This window comes from Mercenaria mercenaria, chromosome 8 (assembly GCF_021730395.1).
Source record: "Mercenaria mercenaria strain notata chromosome 8, MADL_Memer_1, whole genome shotgun sequence".
Taxonomy (NCBI): Eukaryota; Metazoa; Mollusca; class Bivalvia; order Venerida; family Veneridae; genus Mercenaria; species Mercenaria mercenaria.
The window spans coordinates 56733240-56755587 of NC_069368.1; the positions used below are offsets into that span (position 1 = coordinate 56733240).

The 22348-nt window shown below is 34.6% G+C and overlaps 1 pseudogene; it reads left to right on the forward strand.

The window, feature by feature from the left end:
• Positions 1 to 10151, forward strand: part of LOC123565329 (uncharacterized) — a 28567-nt pseudogene extending 18416 nt beyond the window's left edge.
• The last annotated feature ends 12197 nt before the right edge of the window (positions 10152 to 22348 follow it).

Consider the following 22348-nt stretch of genomic DNA (forward strand, 5'->3'; position numbering starts at 1 on the left):
ATTTTAGAGATTCTGGAAGATATATGTCCAACAATCCGTCCGTTGTTTCTATGATCTCTTCTACATATACGCTGAACTGGTCATGGTTGCGCTGTTTCGTAGGGTTTTTATCATAGAGAACGAAAAGTACCTACCTTTTTGATACAAAAATAAATACATTTGATAAAAGTTTTGACTATTTTGCTTGTCATTATATGCTTCGATTTTGGACAAAAGCGTACGCTTGATAAAACATTTTGTTGCTACATGTTAATTTGTAGGATCTGCATATTTGTAAATGTACAAAGGGGGGACAAAATAGCTATGAGAGAATATTTGCCTGTCTCGTAAAACAAACATATATCCATATACTTAGTTGTACGATATTTAACATACACTGTCGCATGCGAGAGGGGTATCTCATTTTTTTGTCACTAACCTAGATAATTTTGTATTTCATACCTTGATATAAGCATTAAATGAAAGGGAAGACAATTAATCAATGAACATGTTCTTAAACGTATGGTTATACTGAACTTAGGTATATGGAGCCTACAAGTTGAAAGTGTAAGGATACCCCAACCAGGGACTTTTCGATAACTCTCACTGAAGCATACAATAGCAATGTTTTATTTTTTGCTATAGCGTATTCAGAAGTTTCAGTAATGAAGTTAAACACCATTTATCAGCAACAAAATGAAATATTACATACTCACTAATTGGCTATTATTAGAACAATGGAAAATAGAAAGTAATACTTATCAGGAAAATACATGCTTATCTGAAATTGTAAATACCCAGTTCCAATCATGATATACTGCCAAATGTCATCCAGGTATTGTTAGTATTATAAAAGGAGTCCAAGCATAAATAAACCGACGCATTGAAGTTAGGTATTTTGACAGAGACAGTTATTCATTCAGGCCTTGATTATGAAATCACAATTAAGCATATTCAAAAGACAGCGCTATATTGATTTTATATTGGGAGTATAAAACACAACTCATATTTACGATAAATTGGTTTTCACAACAGGGCCCGGTTATGAAAGCCAAATGTTTGTAACTATGGATATAAGCCCTTAAATTAGTTTCTGCAACCTTCACGCATCTTATTGTGTGGCATCTGATCAGTCCTATCTTCATATGTATTTTCCCATATATACTATTGACCAAACAAGAAAAATATGAAATTGTTCATATGAGCTTGATCTTAAAAACGGATTAGGTAAATGTTAGGAAATACATTAAAATTGCTTATATTATGGGTATTCTAAACTATAGCCAATTTGCACATGTGTTTCACAAATGAAAAATTTATTGTATCATAATGAAAATCATAATAGACTTTATGATGTTATCGATATACGATCATATGCTTTTCATATGTAATCTTTCATATGATATTCATATGAAGGGATTCATAAGATACTCATATGACACAATAAACATATGAAATACATATGAAAAATTGTTCATTGTTGAGCATATGATTTACATATGGAAATAGTAACATCCATGTGTAAAGGAAATACTATTGCGAAAATCACTGCTTTTGAGGATCTGATGCATATTTCTTAATATGTTTATTTCTGCATTGGCCAAGTTTTGAAAATCGTTGTTTTTTGCACTGTAAGGATTACGTAAAACATTTATTTGTATTAAATGAAGAATCAAAAAAGACTCACCGTATTGTGTAAAAGTTAATGGATGAACTTTTGTACTGTTTTCTGTAAAAGTGGATTTGAGTGCATGTCCTGCCATGCAACTTAAAGGTCACTCTATTAAGCATTTTGAGAATGCTTCTTGCAGGACAGTGTTGTATAATACAGGTCTTTGTTTGTTTCTTATTCATTTGCTCATATTTATAGATTAGGATTTAAGATTGCTCGTTTTGGGTTTAACGCTGTTTTTCATCAATGTTTAAGTTTTGTATGGCTGGCATTTAACCTAACAAGCGTTACTGGATTCTGTACCAGTACAAACCTGTTCTCAAGAACGGAGGACGAATGATTTCAGACATATTGTCTTTTATCAAACTGTGACGGAAAATATGTGCCTGGCCTGGTGATCAAAATCATGACACCGCGATCCGTAGATCTTCGCTCTTAGTTCTTATAAGCAGTTCGAATTGAGCTGATACTGATTGTGTAATATAAAAAACAACAAAATATATAAAAATTTCACTCAATTATTTTATTTGCTGCAAAACAATCATTTAATCGACAATTTCCATACAATATACTGTCTATGTTTGTCCCCATGGAGAATCATCTTATATCCAAACTAGAAATGTCACAGCAGTGACGAATACCCCACAATAATGTCTTGTATCAGAAGAATGGCAACCATAAGAAAGACATGGCAACAAGAAGGTGAATTTAAATCTTGAACTTGACTTGTATTTTATGATGTTACACCTGTTGACCAAAACACTAAAATCTGTCAAGAACTGTCACTTGAGTGTTTAATGACTCCAATGGTGGATGAATATTGCACAATAGATTGAGTCTGTGTTAAAAGATGTCAAATAATAAGAGAAGTACAGGTAAGTTTATCAAAACACTATATAAGTATAATTCTAAGCAAACAGGGCATAATTCAGGAGATATTGGTGCAAGAGTTATACACCTATACACCTTGTGTCATATGTGGAACAACTACTTCAAGTTTGAAACAAATGCATTTCGTAATAACTGAGATTTATTCAAATACATCAAAAAACCTTTAAATTCTAAGTAAAAGGGGGCATGTTTCATGAAAAATTGTTGTCGACTTATGCACCTTGTGTCACATGATGTGGGTGATAAGGTGGAACAAACTATTTTAAGTGAGATATAGTGAAAGTGTTTCAAATCTTTAACCTCAAATTCTAAGTAAAAGGGGGCATTTTTATGAAAATTGGTGCAAGAGTTATGGCCCCTTTGTCATATGATGTTGATGTTGAACATTTATTATAAGTTTGAATCAAATCCATCTAGTAATAAAACCCTTCCAGGCACATAGAAGGTTGAAGCAATAACCAAATATCTAACCTTTGACCTTGAATTGTGACCTTGACCATTGACCATAAGGCATAAGTGATGTGTTCAACACGTCATCTGGTCTTGAGGAATAATAATGTAAAGTCATATTAAAACCCTTCCTTGCATATAGATATCTGGAAGGGATGCGACACGACAAAACTGACTCCTGTCCCCATCCCTCAACCTCCAAACATGTTTGGTGGGGGCATAATAATCACCAGATGCAGTGTAATAAAGATTTCAGCAACCCTATAGTAAAATGAGGTTTCTAGAGTGTTAAAAAGACTTTCCTTTGATCTGGCCTATTGACCTAAAATTTGATCCCACATGACCCAGTTTTGAACTTAACCTATACATCATGAGGAGAAACATTCTGATCGAGCTTCCTGAAGATAGGGTCATAAATGTGGCCTCTGGAGTGTTAACAAGCTTTCCTTTGATCTGACTGGTTTTAGTTTTAGATCCTACATGACCCAGATTCGAACTTGACCTTGAGGTCAACAAACATTCTGGAGAATTCTCATGAATTTCAAACTTAAACTGTGTTGGCAAGATTTCCTTTGATCCGGCCTAGTCGCCTAGTTTTAGACCCAAAATGACCCAATTTCAAACTTGACCTAGAGATCATCAAAACAAACATTTTGACCACGTTTCATAAAGAGGAGTCACAAATGTGGCCTCTAGAGTGTTAATAATGCAAATCTTGATGGACGACATACACTCCCAGACACTGACCAGTAACAATATCTCACCTTGAGCACTTCATGTTCTGGTAAGCCAAATATGGAAAATGTGTTATCCACAATTCTCTTCCTACATATAAATAACGTTAAAACACAGTTATTCTATAAATACTTCTTTGGTAAAAGACATTTTACCAGTGACATAAAACATATTGCATAATAAGAGGTCCAAGTGGGCCTAAGTCACTGTCCCGAGGCCGACTTTGGCCTAAATAGATCTTGCATGTGACAATTATTAAATTTTTTTTTAAAAAATAAAAAGATCTAAAGTAAGAGACTTTTAAAAGTATTTCTATTTTTAGCTGAAGTGGTCCCTAAAAGAGGCTAAGTGTCCCCATTTGAACAGAATTGGGAAAGGACCATATAACTATGTAACATACCAAGTCTGATGAAGATCCATCAAGCAGTTCATGGGAAGTTGTTTCAAGGTATTTCTATTTTTAGCCTTAACATCTCCTTAAAGGGGCTAAGTTCCCCCATTTGACTGAAATTGAGACAGGACCTTTAAATGATGATACAGACCAAGTTTGATGAAAAACAGTCCATGAGAAGAAGTTGTTTAAAAGTATGTCTATTCTATTGCTCTAGCAGCCCCTATTCGAAGAAAATTTGAAGAGGACCATATAATGATGCTACAGACCAAGTTTGATAAAGATCAATCAAGCGCTTCAAGATAAGAAGTTGTTTAAAGGTATTTCTATTTTTAGCCATAGCAGCCCCTAAAAGGTGCCAAGTGCCCTAATTTGAACAAAATTGAAGGAGGACCTCATAATGATGCTACAGACCAAGTTTGATGAAGATCCATTAAGCGGTTCATGAGCAGAGCTCGTTTTAAGGTATTTCTATTTTAAGCTCAGCCCCAAGTGCCCCTATTTGAATAAACTTGGGAAAGGACCATATAACAATGCTAGACGAAGTCTAATGAAGATCCATTAAGCGATTCATTTGAAATAGTCGTTTAAAGCTTTTTATATGTAAAGCTCTAGCTCAAGCTCTAGCGGCCCCTGAAAGGGGACACATGCCCCAATTTGATCAAACTTAAAAGAGGGCTAATAATGATGCTTCAGACCAAGTTTGATGGAAATCCTTCAAGCAGTTCTGGAGAAGTTCTTTAAAGTTTTTCTATCTTTAGCTCTAGCGGCTCTAATAGGGGCCAAAGTGCCCCCATTTGAACAAATTTAAAAGAGGACCTTTATATGATGCTAAAGACCAAGTCTGATGAAGACCCATCAAGCGGTTCATGAGAAGAAGTTGTTTAAAAGTTTTTCTATTTTTAGCTATATCAGCCCATAAAAGGGGTTAAATGCCCCCATTTGAACAAATTTGATAGAGGACGTCATCAGGATGCTACAGACCAAATCTGATATTACTCTGACCAGTAGTTTCAGAGGAGAAGATGTTATAATAAAATTTGTGGATGTTGTGCAACACATTACGAATGCTGCACCATCAAGCCTTTACTAATAGCTCACCATGAACCTTCTGTTCAGATGAGCTAAAATAGAGTACCCTTCGACCTACATCTGCCATCTTGACTGTTGTAATAGGAATCTCAATGTTGCACAAAACAAGTCAGCTTTTTAGGGGAATATTTCTGCAAGGTAATATTAACATCCATAGATAAATGGTTTAGTCAATGAACAGAACAGATAAAGTGTGATCTTGACCCTTCAGTTCTTGGTCTGAGTTATTGTTCATCATGTGTTCTCTAATGGGTACATTTGTATCAAGTAATATTGTAATCCCACGATGGATGGCAGATTTATGAACAAGACACAAAACAGACCCTGTAAATACTATGTTAACCACTGAGCTGAGTGTGACCCTGACCTTAAAGGTGGCGTCTCCAAGTTGTGTTTGACATATTCTCTCATTATTAGAAACAATAATGCCATGTGAAATTAAAATCTTTTAATGGACTGTCTAGTTACTGACTTAACAAGAAAATAAATCTTTTTTGACAGTTATCCATCTGTAATATTGAATATCTAAAAACATATATGTATGATTTCAATGTTTTGTACATGACAAGTCCAGTCATAACAGGGAACAACTGAATAATATTATATTGAAATACATTGATGAATTGTTAGGTCATTGAGGACAGGAAAATAGAACCTGTTAAGATAACTTCAAAATGTGACCTTGACCTATAATAAAGGTGTCTAGGTGTTGCACATGATACATTTTCACATTTGGGTCAAGTAATGTTATAATTCTCTAATGGGTGGCAGAGAAATGCACTAAATGTGAAAAAAAGCTCCTCTTAGTATCATGTCAGCCTTTGACCAGAATGGGGCAATGACCATTACACTACTTTATGCAAGAAATAGTTATAATATTCTGTTATGAATGGTTGAGTTACATACCGGACATGGAATCAAAACCTGTTAATCTTTAATCCTACAGTCCTACAAACTAGAAACTAGTTTTAATACAACAGCGAGCTAACAACTGTGGTGGAGTAATGTTGATATTAACTATATTTGCCTAAACAAGAGATGTCACAGGATAGCAATGTTTGACTATTCAACAACCTTGTCAGTTGAATGAAACTGTAAGTTGAAAAGGGAGAATAATTTTGTAAAATTGCAAAGCAAGGTAGGGGAACCTGTAAAATTCATTTAAGTTCATAACAATGGTCAAGTGTATTAAGTTTATCAATTCCCATAATTGGGTAGTTAGATACCAGCTTACACAGAAAAACTTGACCAGAAACTACTTAGTCAAAAAGGGAGATAATTTTGTAACAAGAGGGTCATGATGACCCTGGATCGTTCACCTGAGAAATATGAGCTACATGTTTTTAGAAATTTTTTGGAAGATTTTCCGATGTACAAGTAACCCCTGGGGCTGGGCCAATTTTACCCCGGGGTCATGATTTCAACAAAGTTTGTAGAAGTCTACTAGGCAATGTTACATATTAAATATCTAAACTCTAGGTCTTCTGGTTTATTTTTAGCAAATTTATGAAGTTTTCCCCATGTACAATCAAGTAACCTCTGGGGCTGGGTCAATTTGACCGTGGGGGGGTCAAGATTTGAATAAATTTTGTAGAGGTCCACTAGGCAATGCTACATGTCAATACCTGAGATCTAGACCTTCTGGGGTTTTTTTTTAAATTTGAAGATTTTTCTATGTACAATCAAGTAACCCCTAGAGCTGAGTCAATTTGACTCTGGGGGTCAAGATTTGAACAAAGTTTGTAGAGGTCCACTAGGCAATGCTACATATCAAATATCTAAGCTCTAGGCCTTCTGGTTTATTTTTAGAAATTTTTTGAAGATTTTTCTATGTACAATCCAGTTACCCCAATGGGGGGGTTAATAATTTGGACCACTGGCGTGTTGCATTGATTTGAAAATTAGATTTATGTAATGAGGTTTCCACTATTGACAATGTTACAATGTTTCACAAATTCTAAGCTATAGGCCTTCTGGTTTATTTTTTTTTAAATGAAGATTTTCCTATAGAAATCTATGTAAAATCAAGTGACCCCTGGGGCGGGGTCAATTTTGACCCCGGGGTCATGATTTGAACAATTTTAGTAGTGATCCACTAGGCAATGCTGCATGTCAAATATCTAAGCTCTAGGGCTTCTGGTTTTTGAGAAGAAGAGTTTTTAAGATTTTCCTTTGTAAAATCGAGTCACCCCTGGGGCGAGGTCAATTTTGACCCCGGGGTCATGATTTGAACAAATTTGGTAGAGGTCCTCTAGGCAATGCTTCACACCAAATATCTAAGCTCTAGGGCTTCTGTTTTTGAGAAGAAGATTTTTAAAGTTTTTCCTTTCGGTTGCCATGGCAACCAGAGTTCTGCATGGAATTCAATTCTTTGAATAACTTTGAAAGGGGGCCACCCAAGGATCATTCTTGTGAAGTTTGGGTGAAAGTGGCCTAGCGGTTTATGAGGAGATGTCGTTTAAAGTAAAAGTTTACGGACGACGTACAACGGACGACGGACGCCGGACAGTGAGTGATCCTAATAGCTCACTCTGAGCCTTTGGCTTTGGTGAGCTAAAAATGCAAGGGCGAGTTATGTCACCTGTGCATTATATGTATTATCCTGACAGTGATCAAGTGTGTGAATAGTTCTACCTATTCTTTGAGCTAAAAATCGTCCAAACGCAAAATACAAGTAAGTGAGTGAGTGAGTGAGTGAGTAAGTTGGGTTTTACGGCGAATAGACACAAAATGGTCATATAGCGCCGAAAAACAAATACAACAAGCCATTCCTGATAAAGTACATGTACTGCAATGATACAGAAAAAGACAACTTATAACTAAAACAGAAACATCAGAATTGAGAATACATAAATGTACACAGAATACATCCATTGAAATGTAAACAATGTATGGCTGTCATGAAACTACATGCAATATTGAATTAATCAAGTTATGCAGATCTGAAATACAAAATCTGAAACACCACAGCTGCTCTGAGTGAATAGAATGTCAACTCATTGAGATTAGCTGTTACTAAAAAAGACTGTGCTACAAATTGTCAAGAAGAGCACCACCTTCTGTTGCTTGTCTGTAAAGCTTGATATGACACACTACACAAGGGAGTAGATATTGTTCTTTACCTTTCTTTCTCTGCTATTGATGACAATTTTTTTTTCTGAACTCCAAACAATGATTTATTCAGCGACAAATCACTAAATGAGATGTATTATTTCATAAACAATGTCCACTAGTTAACTAGAGTATATTTCTCAGAACTAATACCTCTACAAAGTCGAGGTCAAATTCGATAAGCAGCAAGTTGGGACCAGAATTTCCAGACTTAAGTTTCTTCTATTTATACATTTCCAATACTGATAGTTGCCAATAACTATTGTAATTTTTCTTTGACAACAATTGTACATCAGTGCAAATATTACTATAAACTCTAGTTAAAGCACAATAACCAGTCAGTTCTGAATAATATCAACAGATTTACTCTAAAAACTACTGATGTCTGTTCAGTAAATACAATAAATTTTCTCCTTACCAAAATTGTACTTAATGTTAATAAACATAAAATCTAGATCAAATTAGCAACCACCTATATACCACCTATATATATAACATTGAGTTATAGCACTTGTATTAATCAAATTTATATCTAATACTTGGAGTATCTGTCCATTCAATATAGTATTATTCTTTGTAGATAACAATACTTCTATTGAACATGCATTTACAAAGAGTCTAGGTAAAGTCTAATAACCTTAAGTTGAAATGCTATCTCTAAAGTAATTCCTCTTAATTTCATCAAAATGCCGAAACAGACAGTATAACATTTTAAAATTAAATTTTATCTGATGCAAAATCTTTAATGGTGACATATGCCACTGTTATGGTAGAAAATCCCCCGCCACTGTTATGGTAGTAAAAGGGTAAACCTTTGACCTTTAGTTGTAACCTTGACCTTGAACTCATATGGCTGACTCGTGAATTCTGCACAATGTCTTGATGAGCTGATCATTTGACCCAAGTTTCATGAAAATCCTTCTAGGGGTTTAGGAGATACATAGCTCAAACCTTTGACCTTAGGTTGTGACCTTGACCTTGAGTTGACATGGCTGATACATGAGCTCTTGATGAGGTGATCATTTGACCCAAGTTTGATGAAAATCATTCAAGGGGTTTATGAGATACAGAGTGGAAACAAAAAATGGAAGGCCCAAACGTCTGATCCTAAGTTGTGACCTTGACCTTGAGCCGGCATGGCTGACTCATGAGTTCTGCACTTTCTCTTGACACAGTGATTATTTGACCCAAGTTATATAAAATTCCTTCAAGGGGTTAAGGAGATATAGAGCGACACAAAATGGAGGCTAAAACCTTTGACCTCGAATTGTGACCTTGACCTTGAGCCGACAAGGCTGCCTCAGAAGTTCTGCACATCGTCTTGATGAGGTGATCATTTGACTAAATCCTTCAAGGGGAGATATGGAGCAGACAAGAACGTGTTACGGACAGACTGAAGGATGGACGGACGGAAGGACAGAAGGACGGACGGAGACCATTCCTGTAACCCCCAAACACTTGTGATGGGGGATTAAAAAAGCAATTAGGACAATTATGTGTTACATTTTTAAACCACTTAGCCATTTTAAGCCCCATGTGGTTCTGTGACGATCTGTGTATGAAAAGAATTGGAACCACTGCCTTACCATAGCATGATCGTAAGAGGCGACTAAAAGGTTATGACATGTATATATATATTTATATTCCAGAGAACGTTTTGCAGCAAGAAAGGATGTTACAAACAAGCAACTTATAAAAACTTTTTGGAAGACTTTAGGAAAATGTACAAGGAAATCAAAGAAGACACCAGACAAGACAAGTGGCTCCGTCTCAAGGAAAAAGATGAAAGACGTGTACATCGCTATTCACCAAACAGTGTCTAAGAATTAAATTAATTCATTAATAATTGTTTAAAAAAAATGTGTGACTTAGGGGGGATGGGTACTCTCAGTAAAAAAGAAATGTATGAAAGGGCAAAAACAGTTTGTGTAGCAGATATTTCAAAAAGAATTTGACATTGTACTATGAAACATCATCGTAACATTATTCTGCATGTGATCAAATATTTATGTGTATTTTGATCTATCTCTACCTGGTAAAGTGTTTTGTGTGCACATACATTATATAGATTTTCTTTTAGGATTACCTTCCCTTTGTTGTTACTATAAATAATTGGTCAAAAAAAATCTATTGGGAAAAATACAGGTGCTAGTGTATAGACATTTTCTAGGAAGGGCATGCATTGTGATATTATGGCACTCTTGTTATTTATAGATGTTATGAAACAACAACTGAAGGTTTCTGTAAATGCAAATTTAAATGAAAGTGTTTTATTATAACATGTTGCATTTATAGTACAACCTTGTCTATGCATCAGTGACAGATATCTTATACTGCAGTAGAGAAATTAGGTGCCATTGTATTGCACGGCATTTGTCTAAATACAGTTCTACATTGTTATATTAAAGAATATTGCCTTTTCTTATGGTGCATTCACTTCCGCATGATAATGTTCAGAATATCTCTGTGTATGAACATAAACTGCAGCTAATAAACATTTTCTAATATGTCAGATAATTTCACCAAAGAGTCTAATTAATTTTCACGCAGTATAAAGACAATGATGCAGTAAAAGAAAATTGTTTCATAATCAAAATTATGTGACTTATGCATATATTTGTAACTTGGACTTTTTGGCAATGTAAATCGCACTGCTTATATCTCTACCACTATAAAACAGATGCAGGAGAATTATCACATTGATATTCCGATAAATGTAATGTGCTTTGCTTGTTAATTTTTGAATGATACATTTAAATAGAATATCTCATGAACTACTAGTTTAAATCCGCAGAACTAGGGAAAACATATCTGTTCTCAAATTTGACAGATTACTGATAGGAAAATTATTTAAATAATTAAATTCCTAATACTGTAAAATCATTTAATTTCACGAGCATGGAATTTCGTAGTTTTGATAAAAACAGCAATTTCCAGGGGATATAAATTGGTGGATTTCAATTTTTGAGCGTAACATGAATGGGAATGTTACTTGTTCATTGGGATTAAATTTTTTTGATTGACTCGACCACGAAATATACAAAAAATAGGTCCCAAGGAATATTAAAGCAGCATGCCTCCAGATTTGCCTAAAAAAATATTCTTTCTTTCAAACTGAAGTTTGGTCATATAATGAACATTAAAATATGATTTTTTTTTTTCTTAAATATTTTAAAAGTTCCAAATCAAGAAAAAAAGATGACCGCGCCTGGAATCGAACCCCGGACCGCCGCGGCAATAAAGATATTTTCCCGTCAACTTAACCAATAGCGCTATAGCTGAAGTAGTCATTAATGACTTCAAAATATAAATTTTTATAATCGAGACAGTTTACTTGGAGTAAAAGCCTGACAAATGCTTTTCGATTTTCATCGTAAAAAGTAGTAAAAACAGCAAATTCTCATGTTTCCATAACTTAAAGTTTGTCAGTAATTTTAAAAGTTTTACAGCCTTCTTAAGAAATATAGCATTCATTTCAAGATATCAAAAAAAATTTTTTTTTTCTTTTTGTTGTCGAACAATCTGAAGGCATGCTGCTTTAATGATTTCAGAGTAAATACTGATGATATGTTTGATGTTGCAAGAGTGAAATAAAGTCATTACATAAAACTGATAAAACACTATAATACAGCCTTGATGTTGATGTCGTTTAAAGTATAGGGGACTGTCAGATTGACTTGTTTATAATAGTTAAAGAAAGTAGAATTTTGATGTTTTGGCAGAAAAAGCTTACATGTAATAAAAATAATATTATATTTGTCACTTTCTCCTTTGACTTTGTTCAACTTGTTGAATAAATTTGATAAAATGCATGGTAGGTCATCGCATTTTAGCAGGACTGTTTGAAGAATAAGTAAAGCTATCATACTCACCACGGCGTCAGCGTCGGCGTCACACCTTGGTTAAGGTTTTCGTAACAGTCCCCATTTTGACAAGTCTTTCGGGATAAAGCCTTGAAACTTTCAACACATCTGTATCATCACCATATGCACCTGGGACATGGTCAAACTTCCATGTCTTAAATTTTCATTAAATGTGAAATTTGATATTACTTCATGGTTTGGTTATGTATTATTTGAACCATGTTCACACTTTGAAATTGTAATATTCATTAATGCCCCACTACAAGTAATGGTCTCTGTTTGTCAGTCTGTAACAATTGTGTCTCCTTGAAGGATTTTCATGAAACTTTGGTTAAATAATCACCTCATCAAGACGATGTTCAGAACACAAGATCGCATTTGAAGGTTACAAGTTTGAGCCTTGCATTCTGTGTATGCACTGAGTCTCCTAAACCCTTTGAAGGATTTTCTTAACACCTTGGTGAAATGATCAAGACGTTGTATGAATCGACCATGTCTGCTTAAGATTTGGGGCCTTCAATTTTATTTCTTCTCTGTATCTCCTAAACCACTTGAAGGATTTTACGTCAAAAGTTTGCCCCTTCCATTTGGTGTCCCCTCTGTATCTCCGACACCCTTTAAGGATTTCCATAAAACTTGGAATAAATGATCGCCTCAACCAGAAAATGTGCAAAACTCATGAATCAGCCATGTTGACTCAAGGCCAAGGTCACAAGTAAAGGTTTGAGCTTTCCAATTTGTATCCGCTGTGTATCTATTAAATCTCTTGAAGGATTTTAATATTACTTCCCTTTAATATTCACCTTACCAAGACGATGTGCATAACTCCAAACTTGCCCATGCCAGCCGAAGGTCAAGGTCACAGCTTAAAAGTTTGAGCCTTCAATTCCCTGTCGCACTCCTTTTCTGCTAAACCACTAGAAGGATTTCTTTGAATCTTGTGCATGGATTATAAAATTTATAAAATACACTTAGCAGTGTCAGTGCTTCCACCTAATGCCATCAACCATTCCACTATTAATGAGTAACAGTGGCGGGGAATGGATATTACTATCTCTTAGAATGCGTTGTCTTTATATAGGAAGTATCATTGCTACATCTACTTGTATCAGTAAACACAAACACTAACTTTCATTCAGTTTTCATATTACATTTACCCATTCTTTGTGCTTCTGGTTCCAATTTTGTAATCTACATATGATTTACAGAAAGATGAAATTAAGCGTTTGGTATACCTCAAACAAATGTTAAGCTGTGTGTTATTAAATGTATAGACAAGTCACATTAAACCAAAAAGTTGATTTATAGAAATAAATGGAACAAATTACTATTTTAATGTACCTCAAAATTACAATAAATATGTATATGAACACTCTCTTGTGTTTGTTTTCATATAGATGAATTTGCTTCAGTGCAATGCAGTTGTCTTTTTCCAGATACAACCGTTGACTAATAATGAGATAGCAAACAGGATATTCCATTGAAGTGATTAGTGAAAGGAATTTACATATGACTTTCATATGGAAAAATACATATGAACAGCACATGTAAAGAGCGGCATATGGGTATCTTCAGAAAAGAGCGGCATATGAGTAGCTTATGAAAAGAGCAGCATATGAATAGCATATGCAGAGATTTCATATGAACAGCATATGATAAATCCATATAAGTAGCATATAAAAGGAGGCAACATATGAACTTGATATCGGTCTCATACCCATATCATACGCTAGGCCTTTCAATTTGCATATGAAAATCATATGCATATCATTTCGTATGAAACTGATATAATATTCATATGAGAATCATAAACTGATATCATATTCTTATCATATGCGGCTCTTTTTTTATGATTAGCATATGAAAGGTCTCATATGAAAATCATATGATTATCATATCGGTTTCATATCTGGCGACATTGCCTGTGTACGAATACCAAAACTGATATCTGAATATTCGGTCAACCATCTGAACGAATACCCGGATATTCGTTCCAGCACATAACCTCTTTTTTTCTGATGACATAAACGCATTTATAAAGGGGCTTATGATGTTTTACTAGGACCCGTACTTTTATTAATTAACTTATCTAATTCCTAACTAAAGGTATTGAGCTGAAACCATTTCCTATTTTTTGTAATAGTGAAATTGACGTTTACCCAAGTGATCCAAAAACCATTCCTAAACTCTGTCTTTAATAAAAACTATTAACATACAAAGTGTGCTGACAAAAGGTTTATCCAAGCTAAATATGCAATTAAATAAGCGGGAACCATTTTTTCTATTTTTATTTAATGAGCCGAAGGCAGTTGTTCATATAATTTGTAAATCCTAACTAAAATAATAAAACATAATAAAACAGAAACCACTTTTGTGATGACAAAATAACACCTTTTTCAGTAACTGACGTTGGCCCTATGGCAACAAAAAAGGTCTTTAATAAAAACCTGAATCGCGACACCTCCGTTCTACATCACAAAGCGTACAGCAGATTAATTAAGCTATGATTACCCTGAACTTGACCCCACTGAAACCTTATACAAACCTAACCGTCTTTTAGCTACCTATAGGCCAAGTTTATTTGAATACATCAATCCAACTGAACTCATCAAGTGGAAAGTTTGTTTTTTTTTATTTTAGTGAAAGTGACCAAAGTTTGACGCCGCACAGGCACACGTACAACGACATCCACTAATCTGATTACCAGGTTTTTGAAAATCAGGTTAAAAATATATATAGCAGAGATAACTGACGAACGCTGCATGCGCTACAGAATCAATATCTATGATGAAATGACATCCCACTGACCGTTCAAAAGCAGTGCCCTGTGGTGCACCTTTATTCGTTTGTCCCCTTGTTTACTTCAATGTACTGTTGTGAAATTGTCTATCGTCTATACATCCATACATACGCTGCTGTCGGATTTTATTCAGGGAGGCAGTGTTCTTAAAATCTGGCTACTCTTTTTTATCTTCATTTTTACGTATGCAGCCGAAAAAAACAATAAACTTTCATGATATGTAATTTAAAAGACTTAAAGATACATAGTTTGCTAAAGGTAAATTGAATAAGAACATTTTATAAATACCATGTAAGAACAAGTGTAGATGATCAGGACAGAAAATACTAATATACAAGAATAAACACGCCTTTAGCACATTCAATATTATATAAACAAACTAAAAAGCATTTCATTACCATGTTATTAACACTAAAATAAGAAATCTTTCATGAATATTTTGAATTTATGTTTCACATCACCGGGAACATTACAAACTTCCAATTGTTATTAATGTATTTGAAACCATATTGTGTGAATATGTGTATTTTGTTGTTTTTTCATATGATACTAGTGCTATAAGAACAAGAGCTGTCATGTCATATCATGACAGTGAACAAGTGTGTGAAGTTTCAATCCTTTTCCATTAGTGGATACTGAGATATCAGCTTACATACAAAAACTTAACCAAAATTTTCTATGTTGAAAAAGGGGCATAATTTTGTAAAAAAGCAAAATAGAGTTATGGGATCTACTTTATGCATGTCAGATCATGACAGTGAACAAGTGTGTGAAGTTTCAATCCATTCCCATTAGTGAGTACTGAGATACCAGCTTACATACAAAACCTTAACCAAACAATTCTAAGTCGACAAAGGGGCATAATTTTGTAAAAAAGCAAAATAGAGTTATGGAACCTGTGCAATGTAAGTCAGTTTATCACAGTTAATAAGTGTGTGAAGTTTCAATCCATTCCCACAAGTGGTTACTGAGACACAAGCTTACATACAAAACCTTAACCAAAAATTTCTAAGTCAAAAAAGGGGCATAATTTTGTAAAAAAGCAAAATAGAGTTATGGAACCTGTGCAATGTAAGTCAGTTTATCACAGTGAATAAGTGTGTAAAGTTTCAATCCATTCCCACAAGTGGTTGCTGAGATAGAGATACCAGCTTACATACAAAACCTTAACCAAAAATTTCTAAGTCAAAAATGGGGCATAATTTTGTAAAAAAGCAAAACAGAGTTATGGAACCTGTGCAATATAAGTCAGTTTATCACAGTGAATAAGTGTGTGAAGTTTCAATCCATTCCCACAAGTGGTTGCTGAGATACCAGCTAACATACAAAAACTTAACCAAATCGGGACGCGGACGCGGACGCCGACGCATGGGCGAGTCCAATAGCTCTACTATTCTATGAATAGTCGAGCTAAAAATGAAAGTTTGGGGAGAAAGCATTAAAAAATCTTGTGTAGGTGTTCAATTCTAGATTAATCTTAAATTCCTGCTAGGATTTCAGTATTATAAAACATAGATCCTATCTATTAAGCGCCCTTAAATATTCAAATTGAAACAAACAAACAGATATGTTTCCTGAAAAAAGATATGTATTAACCCACTTAAATCTGTGCTTCTTTTCAGACCGAAACAAATATAACAAAAAAATCAAATCGGCATTTAGGAATTATTTGAAAGGAACTAACTTAAAATGCAACCCTCAGATTGACAACAGTCAGTGTTACTGTTTTCTACAATTGGCTATTTGTGACCAATATTGCCCCTTCTTAACAAAGAAATAGCTTTGGAATCACTATGGTACAAAGGCCAAACATATTGGTCTATCTGAATTACAATTACATGTAATTATATGCTTAATACACTTCTTTAATTGTATTTCATTCCGTAACAGTTTGACGGTAATGGAATAATTCTTACAGCCTTCCTTACGTATTACTGGTGTTCGATGATCTGATATCGTTTTATCATTTTCAGTATTTCAGTATTCAGTAAAACAGTATAATTACAGGGACACTTCTGAATGCATTTATTTGAAATAATATCTTAATTCGGACTGTTTCTGTTAATTACACAAGATGACTGTAAAAGTTAAGTAACTAAAGGTATCCAAATCAAATTTTATTTAAATAGTAAGTCACGAATAGAATACATGTTTAGTCACTTTTTCTAACTATTCCATTTTACTTATGTACATTAATTTTACAATGTATGTGGTGCTTGACCACAGTTACCATAAAACAAACTGTACTATGTTGTGCCCCACCTACACACTACAGGCGTCGTGAGCTTTGCAACGATTCGAACACAGATATCAGCGTTCAGGCTTGGAAATATAGTAAGTCTATAGGCCCTGAACTATATGCACTGATTGAAACGCTATAATCCTAAAACTAAAAAATGAGTTATCATCAATATGTACTCAACACAATACGAGGAGTGTTCGGAAAGTATTGTGTATTGTGGTCTGAAACCTTGAAAACTGATGGAAACTTGCATGTTGTCATTTCATACCCTCAAAATATTCCCCGTGGTGAGATGTGCATAATTTTAGTATATGGATCCATTTCCGTAAAGCGTCAGGGTAGGCGGATTTTGGTATATTACGGAGGTACTGATGGACAGCAGAACCGAGAGCAGGTCGCGATCAATATATCTATGACCAGAAAGGAAGTTTTTTTCAGTTTTGGAAACAGAAAGAAGTCGCATGGCGCCAGATCTTGGGAATAAGGTGGATGTGGTAGCACAGTAACTCTCTCCGACTTCAAAAACTGTGTTACTGTACTAGAGGTGTGCGCTGGAGCATCGTCATGCAAGAGTCGAACATGCTTGAAACCTGTGACTGGGCGACGTTTCTTGTAGTACTTCTTTAACTTTTCCAAGATAACGTCACAGTAGTACCAACTAGACAAACTTCTACCCTTTTTTACTGGAATCTGTACTGCTATACCTTCGCTGGAGAAAAATATTGCATAAAAACTTTCTTTGCACTCAAAGTGCGTTTTGCAATTATTGTCCTTTGGCCATGTTTGGTGGCCCATATTTTGTTCCCAACCTTTCTGACAGGTACAAAATAATGCACCCAGGTTTCATCACCTGTAACAACATTTGCAAAAACCTGTTTGTCGTATTTTGGGAACCTTTTTTAGCAATCTTTTGCCAGTTTCAACACGTAGACTTTTTTTGGTCGTGAGTCAAAAGATGGGGTACCCACCTAGCAGAAATCTTTCTAACTTCAAGATTTTCTTTAAAATAAAATGAACTGTTGACAGTCAAATGCCAACAATGCGTGCAATATCGCGTACAGTATATCGAGCATTATTTTGAAGAATTTCTGTGATTTTCAAATATTTTGGTCACACGTTGCTGTCTTTGGCCGACCCGGTTTTGGGGCATTTTCAACAGACTACACCACAATCAGATCTCTTTTTCCACCTGCGAACCCTCTCATAAGACATCTTACTAGACCCATAAACACGGGTTATTTCGACAAAAAGCTATTTCGAGGACAACCGAGTTGACTGCGAACTTTTTATATATGACCGAATTTCTTCAGTATTTGTTATTCGTGAGTGAGTGAGTGAAGCTGGGTTTTACAGCGAATCGACACAAAATGGTCATATATCGCCGATAAGAAGTTTTACTGAAAACGCCAATTGTAAAGAATACCATAAATCATTTATGTAAAATTGTAAAGCATATCTAAATTCATTTATGTAAAAATGTAAAGCACATTATGTAAAAATGTAAAGCATATCTTAATTCATTTATGTAAAAATGTTAAGCATATCTAAAATCATTTATGTAAAAATGTATATACGTATGTGTTAAAATATCAGCTGCAAACATAATATTGCAAAAGGTGTGAATAAAAATATGGAATGTCAGATGTTTTGATAAATTCCTATCTGCTTTAAAAACGATAAAATATTTCCGGCTGAAACGTTTTCAAATAACTCTTTCAAAGATTGAACGTCATAGTATGTACTGCGTTGTGGAGCAAAGTCCATACAGTCGATTAAAACAAGTTTAATAGTTAACGGTGTTTGACATGGTACACATTCGGGTTGATCTTCTTTATTCAAAAGATAAGAATGAGTCAAACGGGTATGACCTATTCGAGAACGAGACAGAACAACTTCCTCCCTGCAAACAGACCTGTTCCCTTGGTGCCATTCCCCTAGAGTAAGTTTAATATCATGAAGTTTATTGAATGAAGCATTGTTCCATGACGATTGCCATTTTGATAAAATGTATTTGTTTATATTGGGCCTAAAATTGGTACGTGGTAATTTCAAATTAGATTGAAATAATGAAAGGAATTTATTTGCTGCAGTATCAGCATCCTCGTTTCCATGAATACCAGCATGACTGGGAATCCACCAAAATATGATAGACTTTTAAAGACAGTTCATGAACCCTGAGAAGAATATTTTGAATGAAAGGATTTTCCATATTTCGGTTATGAATTCACTGTAAAACAGAAAGCGAGTTGGAAAAGATAATAAATTTTTCTTCACTATAGTTTGATTTAAAATTTAGGGCTAAATCAATAGCTTTTGCCTCGGCTGAAAATATTGTTGCATTATTTGGCAAACGTAATTTTGATTGATGAAGGTGGCTGACAGCAGCACACCCAACCTTTGATTCATCTTTTGAACCGTCTGTGTAAATTGCACAATAGTCCTTGAAAATTGAATTCGTTTTCCAACCATTTTTGCTAGAGTGGTCAACGACTGTCCTAACTGAAATAGCGACAACTCGGTAAAACGGCTATAGAATGGATACAATGTCATGTATATACCATTGTGTAGATATTGAATAGAGGTAATCAGCTGTATAAACATCGACGTGAAATTCCTCGTTGAATTGGCGTGTCACCAAAATACAGAATACTTTTCGAACACTCCTCGTATATTGATGCATGATGGTAGATCATGTTTGTCTGTGCTGCTACTACCAAAACACAGACCGTAATGAAGGCATGCTGCTCCGTGCGTTTCGACGTGAGCTTGTTTAGGATAAGCAACAGTTTCAAATACTTACTACTAAATTACATTTTTTTTCAGTGTAAAATGTTACACTTTCCGTTTGACATTGACTGTAAATGTATTTAATTTACTTCACCAGAAATATTTTTGACATTTTAACGCCATTAAAATATTATCGAAATTAAAAAGCCAACAAATTATAGAATTTATTTTACAAAGAGCTCCGTAACACTATCATCTTTGCATTAAGGTATTAGATCGCTAATAGAGAACCTCCTTTTTGAAGAGTATTCAACTCCTACCATAAACCTACTTTTACGGCAATTCTTAGTGGGGGTGGGGGGAGGGGGGGCGTAGGTTCAAGCCCTACTGGGACCAAAATTTTTTCTTCTTATTTTCCTTTTTTCTAGTAAGTTTTTACTTCTTTCAAGACCAATTATTAATTTCTTGTACAAAAATAGAAAAATATGAATCTTATAAGCGTTTTCTTGGTGTTCAAAGTGAATTTACTACTAAAACAGAAAGGTAGAGTTACACATCTTTAAAAATATTGAGTTACATGCGGTGAAAGGTCTCTAATCTGCTTTCACTCTTAGATTTTATATTGTGGAAGAAATTTAGGTAGGTTTTACGTCTGCCCTAAGGTTAATTTTAAATGGAGTAAGCAAAATTCAAAACAGAAACAGCATTCGACCTTATTTTGTCAATGTTGAAGTATGAATTCTGTCTCATTAAATCCGTTTACTTGAGGCACCATAGAAAAAAATGATATTGACATTTTTATTTTGTGTTTTATAATTGTTTACCAATAGTTTGATGTTTCTTTAATTAAAATTATTGGTAAAACGAGTTCTCTGCAAACGTTTTGGATAGTGGCTATCACTTTGAAATTTGTCTCTACTTGAGCTTGAAGAGATATCATAATTATACAAAATTTATAAAAAACGGCACGGTAAAAGTTGTTTAAAAATTGTAGAATAGTGCAAAACACGGCTACCTTTCAGAATATACCAAGCAAAGGCCATTTTGTAAACATTACTGTTAGTGATCTAATACCTTAAATCGATATAACGCACTTATTCCAGACAAATTGAAGGTATGTATACGTGTCTAGGTTCTCTAGCGTTTTCTGTTTTATTTCGTTTGTCAACTGTCCAAGAACTAAGTGACTGTCTCTTGTGTATCAAATCGATTCTATCAAATGTTTCTTGGTTTTGTTCTACTTTTTGTTCTATGAATCTAAAGCACCCACTTAGATGGTAGCTACGCACTGAATAGCCTCTCACGAACAAGCTCGGTGAAAACAATTTCTGCTTATATTTGGCTTTCTTGCGTTATATTAATCCAATGGATCAGCTTTTAGATATGGTCCTGGAATTACAAAACTGTCCTTAGTCTACCCCTAAATCAAATTAGACATTTTTATTTTATAGACAGTAACTCTTACTGGAGCCATATGTGTCACTACTAGATAAAGATTTAAACATACTTAGACAAACATTTTCTTCATTTATGCTCTTGGAACACACAATATTCATCAGATTTAAACGTAAGACTGTTAATGTAATAAAATAATCCTCTAATGTAATGGCTAAAACACAGAAGCCGATTCTTATTCTATAGCCGTACCTGTCTGTAAAACATAATTTATTGCAAACTAAGCTGATTATCTGTCTGATCCCTCATTTGAACCAGTTCATTTCAAACGTTTACCTGGAAGGCATTGAGGCATTGGAAAGTAAAGCTTATTTCTGTCGTGCTGCTCGTTTTCTAATTATTATTGACAAGATATGCTTAATACAGATGACACCGGTGATTTATTTCCGGATGTCAGACTATCTAGGCCATTGTTTTAGCGATACACAACCGGTAACTTTCCTTTGAGTCCTTTTCATTGAGACAATAGGAAGTTCAGAGCCCTGCAGTTACGTAACATTTCGGCTCTTGCAGTACCGAAGGACACTAATTGATAGCTTATATATTAAGAACATTTTGAAAATCTCATTTGAACACTGACATGCTATTTATATACTTAGTTTAGAAGAACTAAACTGAAGTTCAAATCCCTTTGCTAGTTCCAGTAAATACAAGACACCTACCGTGTGTGTGTGTGTGTGTGTGTGTGTGTGCGTGTGTGTGTGTGCTCGCGTTTTCGGGGCTAGAGGGCGTGGACGGTAGAATGCATTTCCACTACCTTCCATAACAGGCTCAATCAAACCGAGCCTGCAACATTTTCATTTTTGCTGTGTTGAGCGACCTGTGGAGTTTCCACTTTTTCTATTTTAAGGAGGTAGGCTACCTTGTTACTAAATTCAAATTAGTTGAACCGCAGCATTTTTCTGTATTTCGTGTAATATGATGTTTTAACTGCTACAAT